Source organism: Gracilinanus agilis, unplaced genomic scaffold (assembly GCF_016433145.1).
Source record: "Gracilinanus agilis isolate LMUSP501 unplaced genomic scaffold, AgileGrace unplaced_scaffold45836, whole genome shotgun sequence".
Classification (NCBI taxonomy): Eukaryota; Metazoa; Chordata; class Mammalia; order Didelphimorphia; family Didelphidae; genus Gracilinanus; species Gracilinanus agilis.
The window spans coordinates 1-7,300 of NW_025380062.1; the positions used below are offsets into that span (position 1 = coordinate 1).

The window sequence follows — 7,300 nt, forward strand, 5'->3', positions numbered from 1 at the left end:
ATATACATATATATATATATATATAAACAAATGAATGAAAAAAGTTTTAAGCACTTATACACAAAGCGAATACAGATACAAAATAGGAACTGCCTTCATGTAGCCTACATCTGTATAATTAGAAATCTTGTACTCTTGGACTTCATCTCCCAGCATCCCTTTCCCTTCGTCCAAGTTGTGTGCTTGTGTTGCTTGTTTATAAGTTGTAGTAACTCCGTCTCTTCCTCTTTTTTCCCCGCATGTGGGGCTGCTCTTTGCTCTAGCATTTTAACTTAATGATTATTAATAAATCTTATTAAATATAATACTTAGAATATTGGATGTTAATTTCAAAGTTTACACATTTTACTGGGAGAGAAAATGCACACACACACGTGTGTGTATGTGTGTGTGTGTGAATAACTTCCAGGGAAGATCATTTTGATCTGGGAGGCAAAAGAGATGCTAAGAAGAACAATGGGATCGTCCATTAAAATACCTTTTACAGAGACAATTGCATTATTGATTTAACTACAATTCTTATATAAAGAATTAAGAAGTAATGGGAAGGTTGAGAAGTGATGTCACCCTTGGACATGGCAGGGTGAAAATGAGGTGGTTCATGCCAGGGAATTCAGAGCCAATAGCTCCCATTCCTCTAGGATATGATCTCAGGTATCTCGTTTGGAAGGTGGAGTGTCAGAAGCAGCAGAACTAAAAATGACCTGGACAAGGAAAAGTGCTGAATTTTGGTCAGTGGAGACCTAGATTTGAATCTATCCTCTAACAGCTATTATCTGTCTGACAATGTGAAAAACAGTTAAGCTCTCTGAGTCTGACATCTCTCTAAGAAAACAGGTTAAAGACATATTGGTGCTGTGCAATAAATGGAGAGAGTCTGAAATCACAGTATGAAATCAGATTTGGATAAGAAAGCAACGCCTCTGCCTCACGTGGTAGTTTGTAGGATCAAATGAGACAGTCCATGTGAAGTAAGTCACAAATCAATACTATTACTATCATCCCCAGCATCATAGTTAACTTATTTTTAAAAATATGCCATGGAGGTATCGGTGGGCTGCAGTGCCGATAGCCGCGACAGAGGCGGGTGCCAGCAGCGATGAGACCCCAGCAAGATATTTGCACTTGCTCTGCAGATCAGGGGGATCTGAGGAGACAGGCTTGGAAAGAGGAGCCCTTAGAAAGAGAGAGTCCAAAGGATAGTCACCAGGAAGAGGAGGAGGACATCAAAGCCAAGAAGACTGATTTCTTGTAGTGAACAAGCACAGAATGTGCCTGAGAGAGGATATCAATGGGATGGTGTCCTTTTCTACTGGCATCCGTTTTAGGAGGACTGGACTGCTTCCATTGGGAGTATGAGGATGATTTTCAGTTCCAGAGATCACTTCATAGGTGGAGTTCAGGTCTCTGGAAGGTCACACTCTTCCCTGGCACAGTCTTCCTGATCTTAGAATTGACTGTTCTGGCAGTGGGCTTTCTGGTACCCCCCAAAATTGAAGCCATTGGAGAGGGAGATTTTTGTAATGGTGGATTCCCAGTTTAACGGAGCTTTAGACACCTGTAAACTATCAGGAGCTGTTTTATTTTGTTTTGGAGGGATGGCCATGGCTGCTTGTCCATTGATGTCTGCTTTTGCAAAATACTACTCCAAAGAAGAAAAATACCTGCAGTAGAAGTTCAAAGAGAGAATAGCCCATGCCCAGCCAATCACAAAAAGCTCCAGCCCCAGGAGAAACCAAGATGCCGGTCACTTTGTCCAGAATTCATAACATCCAGCCTTTATCAGAAACCTGAAACTTTATCCTACCTCCTTTCTGTAATTTAGAAATATCAGTTAAATGGGAGAATATCATCTTTGGTAATGGCGGGAATATGACTTGGCACACACCACTGGGCAGCAGCCAGCTCTGGGAGAAAGCTGATCAGAACTCAGAGCCACTTATTTCAGGCTTCAGACAATGTATACATCCTACTCTTTATGTGTATTTTCCTTTACTAGACCAGGAGACCCCCACAGAAATATTCATTCATATCCTGTCACTTCATTGTCATTTTCTGTGTTCTTTGAAAGTGCTATACAATTCTAGATCAGCCTTACTAGTTGTCAACATCCAACCTAAAGGTAATGCAGTCTGGTTTCATTTTTCAATTTTTCCTAATATTTTTCTGCTTAGTACTGTTTTCAGTTCCATCTCTACTGAGTAGTATAGGATATTGTCGAGTATATTCATAGAAAAACTGGTTTTCCTTATTCTGATCTACAGCTATACCTTTTAACTGTCTTACTTAACATGAGGTTCCTCGTAATTAGATTCAAATTTATTACCCTCCCCTAAGGATCATATATGCCTTAGGAATTTTTTATACAAAAATACATCACCCAGTTGCAGATCACTAGACCATATGACCAAAAACTTAAGAATATGACCATCTATTATTATTATATTATTAGGGAGGGAGCACAATTAGAATGAAAAACAGACCCAAAATATAACAAAACTTTGTACCAGAAATCAGGAAGCTGGAATTTTGTTCCCTACTCTTCCACTGATTTAGTGGGTGACTTTGGACACTTCTCCAAGGCCTCAGTATGATTTATCTACAAAATGAAGGTACTAGGTGATAAAATGATAATTTTAAGAGCCTTCCCAGATTTAAATTCTTTGATTACTGTACACCATGTATGATTTTTATCCTGTTCCTCTGGGGTTTTCTTTCGGTATGTTTGTTCCATAGATCAGTGTCATTCTTTCACGCTTTGACTCAGTGGAAGTCACAGATTTGAGGTTCTTCTGTAAGCTGTATCCTGTTATGTTCTATTGACAAGGTATCCCAATACTAGACTTTACCTAGACACTGAAAGAAGTTTATACAATGCTGTCATATTTTTATAAAGACTAAGTAAAGCCATCCACAAATAAGAAATCTCTGTGCAGATACTAACCTGAAAAGGATTTTCCTTCACAGGACAACAACGAATTTTCTTTTCCTTGCATGGAAATCATCTCCTCCCATTGCACTTTAATTTAATCTGTGTATTTAAATTAGGCTGTGAAACGGAAGATATGACCTTGGGATCCTCTCAAAAATCCCTTATATTGCTATTTTTGAATGGATAAATAAAATATATGAATGAACCAAAAAAAAATGCCATGCATCATTCTTCTTTTCTCGTCATTAGTTCTATGTTGGGTGCTAGTTACTTATTTCCTTTGCTATTCCCGTTCTTCCGACAATGTAAATAATAGTAAAGTAAATTTATTAAATGCATATATGCCGAGCATTATACTAAGTGCTGATGACACAAACATGAAAAAAGGTAGTCCCTGCCTTGGAGGAACTATAATCTAATGGAGAATGACAACACACACAAAAATCATCTAGCATAGTCAAGTCGTTAAGGAAATCCCAAATGAATGTATCTGAGTGGGAAATGAGGAAAGTTTGGAGTTTTTCCTGTTTCCCTTCCTTGAAGACAGGTTGAGGAGTTCATTGGTGTGCTTGCCAAAAAGAAGTGCAAAGAGTCCTAATGAGCAATGAGTAACTCATTGGATCATCCAAATGAGAAGATTTCATAATGATGGTTTCTATTAGTTTAGAATACTTTGGAACTTCAGTGGACAATTGAATCCCACCAAAGGGGGATTATTATATTAATTAGTTGTAAGTTTGTATATGTATTTATGTGTTTTCTTCATTGTTTATGGAATCCTATGAGAGTACTTTGGATTTTCTCTATGTTTTATGTAGTGGAATAAAAGCAATCCTACAACTAATAAGTATATTTGTCACTTGTATGGAATATAGGAGAACTTTTGAACCCACAATCATGTTGTCCAATATAGGAGATAAAAATGAAATTTTATGTAGCAAATTCTGGGTGCAGAAATATAAGCTAAAGATATATTGACATGTGAAGGATTTGATCAGTTATGTATAAATCCAGAGCACAGAACTTTGAGCTATACATTAAGAATGTGTTAAAAATTAGAAGCTTTTTAAAAAATTTTTTTCTTTGAAATGTGAGAGACTTTGAGAAATCTTTATAATACCAGCATTTTAGAGACATAACAATTTATGTTATAGCATCTGCTACATTTATTTCAATATCTTCTGGAACTGTCAGCTTTACTCAATCTTCTGATCAAAGTAAACTTCAACTAGATGAGAAAAAATAGAATCTGATGTCTTGTGATCTTTTTTCTCCATCACTCTGTTGAAATTAAATTTTATTTGCCTATCTACATAGATGTTGTATATTTCCACAATAAATGAACAAAGGAAAGAATACATTTTAAAAAATTAAATGCTTATGATGTGGCAGGATAAAAATAAAAGTAAGCACAGTTCCTTCCACCAAGGAGTTTGCATTCAGATAGGTCAGACAGTCCATATAAAGGACTGGAGTCCTGATAAGTGTTTTAGATAGGAAAATCAGAGTGATTGGTGATTAATCTTAAAGGCATTGATTGCCAGGAATGGTGGTATTGATCTGATTACTCGTCTCAGAGTAGAAAATCAAAGAGTGGATAAAGGATGGAGTGTGTGCTTGGGCAGGAGTGTAAGGGATGGATCAGAAAGTATTGTAATAGGGAAATGGTTAAGTGGTAAAGTGAATCTAAAATAAAGAAAGATAATGTTTAAGTTTTCCAATCAGATCTCATGGTCATCTTTAGCTCTGATGGCTTTGTGAAAGCTAGAGACCAGCTTGGCATAGAGATGGCCAGAAAGTAGTTCGTTATGGAGACTCTTTGCTTTTTATTTTAGCATTGTCTTGCACATAGAAGGCAATTAATAAATATTTGTTGAATTAAATTAAATTATACTTCTATTTGTTTTTTACCAAGAAGTATCTGAATGTCAAAGCATAGGGAAAAAGTGTTTCTATGAGAATTAAGATGTAAGTGAGAAGAGATGCCATCATCTAGCTTTCCTTGTACAGTTCAAGTTCTCAGGCATATATATGAGTTATTTTTAAAATCCTTATCTTTTGTCTTAGAATCATACTAGTATTAGTTCAAAATCAGAAGAATCTTAAGAACTAGGCAATTAGAGTTCTGGGTTAAGATGGCGGCAGAGTAAGAAGCAGCTCTTAACCTCTCCTGACCGAAACACACAAAACTCCTCAAGGGGACATAAAAACAAGTCCAGACGAACGGAGGAACCCCACAACAGGGCACAGCGTGGAAGGTACGTGGAATCGAGGCATTTCCATACTATAAAGGGGTGAAACAGCTCTCACTAAATTGCGGACTGAGCAACCGCCCCAACCCCAACCCCTCCACACACAACATCTATAGCGCCGAAGCCAGCTAAAAAGAAATAGAGCAAATTTGGGGCACCCATCGAGTCATTGGCAGCTCTAGGGCCTGTTCCTGAGAGCAGCAAGATTTAGGACCCCAGTAAGCCAAAGAACTCACGCAAAATCTGAGCGCGGGAGCAGAGAGTGGACACTGGGCGCAGAGCGCGGGCTGAGAGCACAGGCAGGGGCGGAGGCGTGGGTGGAGACAGACACAGCCAGGAACTAAAGCTCTGAAAACCTGAGTGGGGAACCAGTGCAGACGGGTATACGACTGTGGAAGCAGCGCCCTGAGACTTGTAAAGGAACCTCCTGCAGAGGATCAAGCAAGGGGGTCCACCAGGGGGCTTGACCTTGGAAAAAACCAGAACTCAGACCTCAGGAGCCAATAGACCGCGGAAAGACACTGAGCGCGAGGATAAACCTGAGAAGCTGCTGGGCTAATGATGGCTACCCAGTCTCAGGAAGCTCAGAAGAGAAAGAATAACAACAAGAAAAAGAAGTCTTTAACACTCAACAACTTTTACACAGAGAAAATCCAGGCAACCCAGCAAACAGAGGAGGAGAACAAACAAGCATCCGGACCCTCCTCAAATAAGGAAGACTCCTCACAAGCTATGGAAGAGTTCAAAACTGAGATTTTGAGGAAAATGGAAGAGATCTGGCAAGAAAATAAATGTTTAAAAGGTAGAATCTTGCAATTGAACACCAGAAATGACTAGATTGAAAAGGAATACCAGAAGATTATGGCCGAAAACCAGAAGATTATGGCCGAAAACCGAAAGATTATAGCCGAAAATCAATCCCTAAATGCTAGAATTGAGCAATTGGAAGCTAATGATCTCTCAAGACAACAAGAACAAATAAAACAAAGTCAAAAGACTGAAAAAATAGAAGGAAACATGAAATATCTCAATGAGAGAGTGACAGACCAAGAAAACCGCTCTAGAAGAGACAATTTGAGAATAATTGGTCTTCCAGAAAAACCAGAAATTAACAGAAACCTGGACTCCATACTAAAAGAAATTATTGAGCAAAATTGCCCTGAAGTCCTACAACAAGAGGGCAATATAGACATCAAAAGGATTCATAGAACACCCACTACATTCGATCCAGAGAAGAAAACAGTTAGAAATATTATTGCAAAATTCAAGAGTTTTCAAGCAAAAGAAAAAATCTTACAAGAAGCCAGAAAGAGACAATTCAAATATCAAGGAGCACCAATCAGGATCACACAGGATCTGGCAGCCTCCACGCTAAAAGATCGCAAGGCTTGGAATACGATATTCAGAAAGGCAAGAGAGCTGGGCCTGCAACCACGGATCAACTACCCATCAAAATTGACTGTATATTTCCAGGGGAAAGTATGGGCATTCAACAAAATTGAAGAATTTCAGGTATTTGCACAGAAAAGACGAGGGCTAAATGGAAAGTTTGATATTGAACCACAAAAATCGAGAGAAACCTGAAAAGGTAAATAAGATACAGAGGGAAAAGAAAGAAAACTTATGATTTTTAAATTTGCCTTTTTAAAGGCCTCAGTGAGATCTAATTATCTGTATTCCTATATAGAGAAATGTTATATAAAATTCTCTGTAGTGAACTTTTTTCACTATTATAATATTCACTATTATAGTAATCAGAAGAATAATTCACAGGGTGAGGGTAGAACACTAAATAATCTAAGATGGCGTGGGGGATGGGAAAGAGGGGGTAAATAGCAGGGGACACCAAGAGAAACTTGAGTGAATAAGAAAATAGAATATTCTATTACACACAAAGAGGGCATGGGAGGGAGAGGGGAAAAATACTATTATAAGAAGGAGAGGAAGAGAGCATAAAGAGGTAATAATCAAACCTTACTCTCAGTGTAATCAACCCGGAGAGGGAAGAGTAGCTATACTATCCATTGGGAAATAAAACTCTTATCTAACCCTTCTGAGAAAGTTAGAAAGGATAAACCAAGGGGAGCAGGGGAGTGGGGAGGTCAAAAAAAGGGAG

General features: G+C 38.3%; 1 pseudogene; it reads left to right on the top strand.

Moving 5' to 3' along the window:
* Positions 1-1,328: 1,328 nt before the first annotated feature.
* LOC123255404 lies at positions 1,329-1,794 on the top strand (annotated as a pseudogene).
* The last annotated feature ends 5,506 nt before the right edge of the window (positions 1,795-7,300 follow it).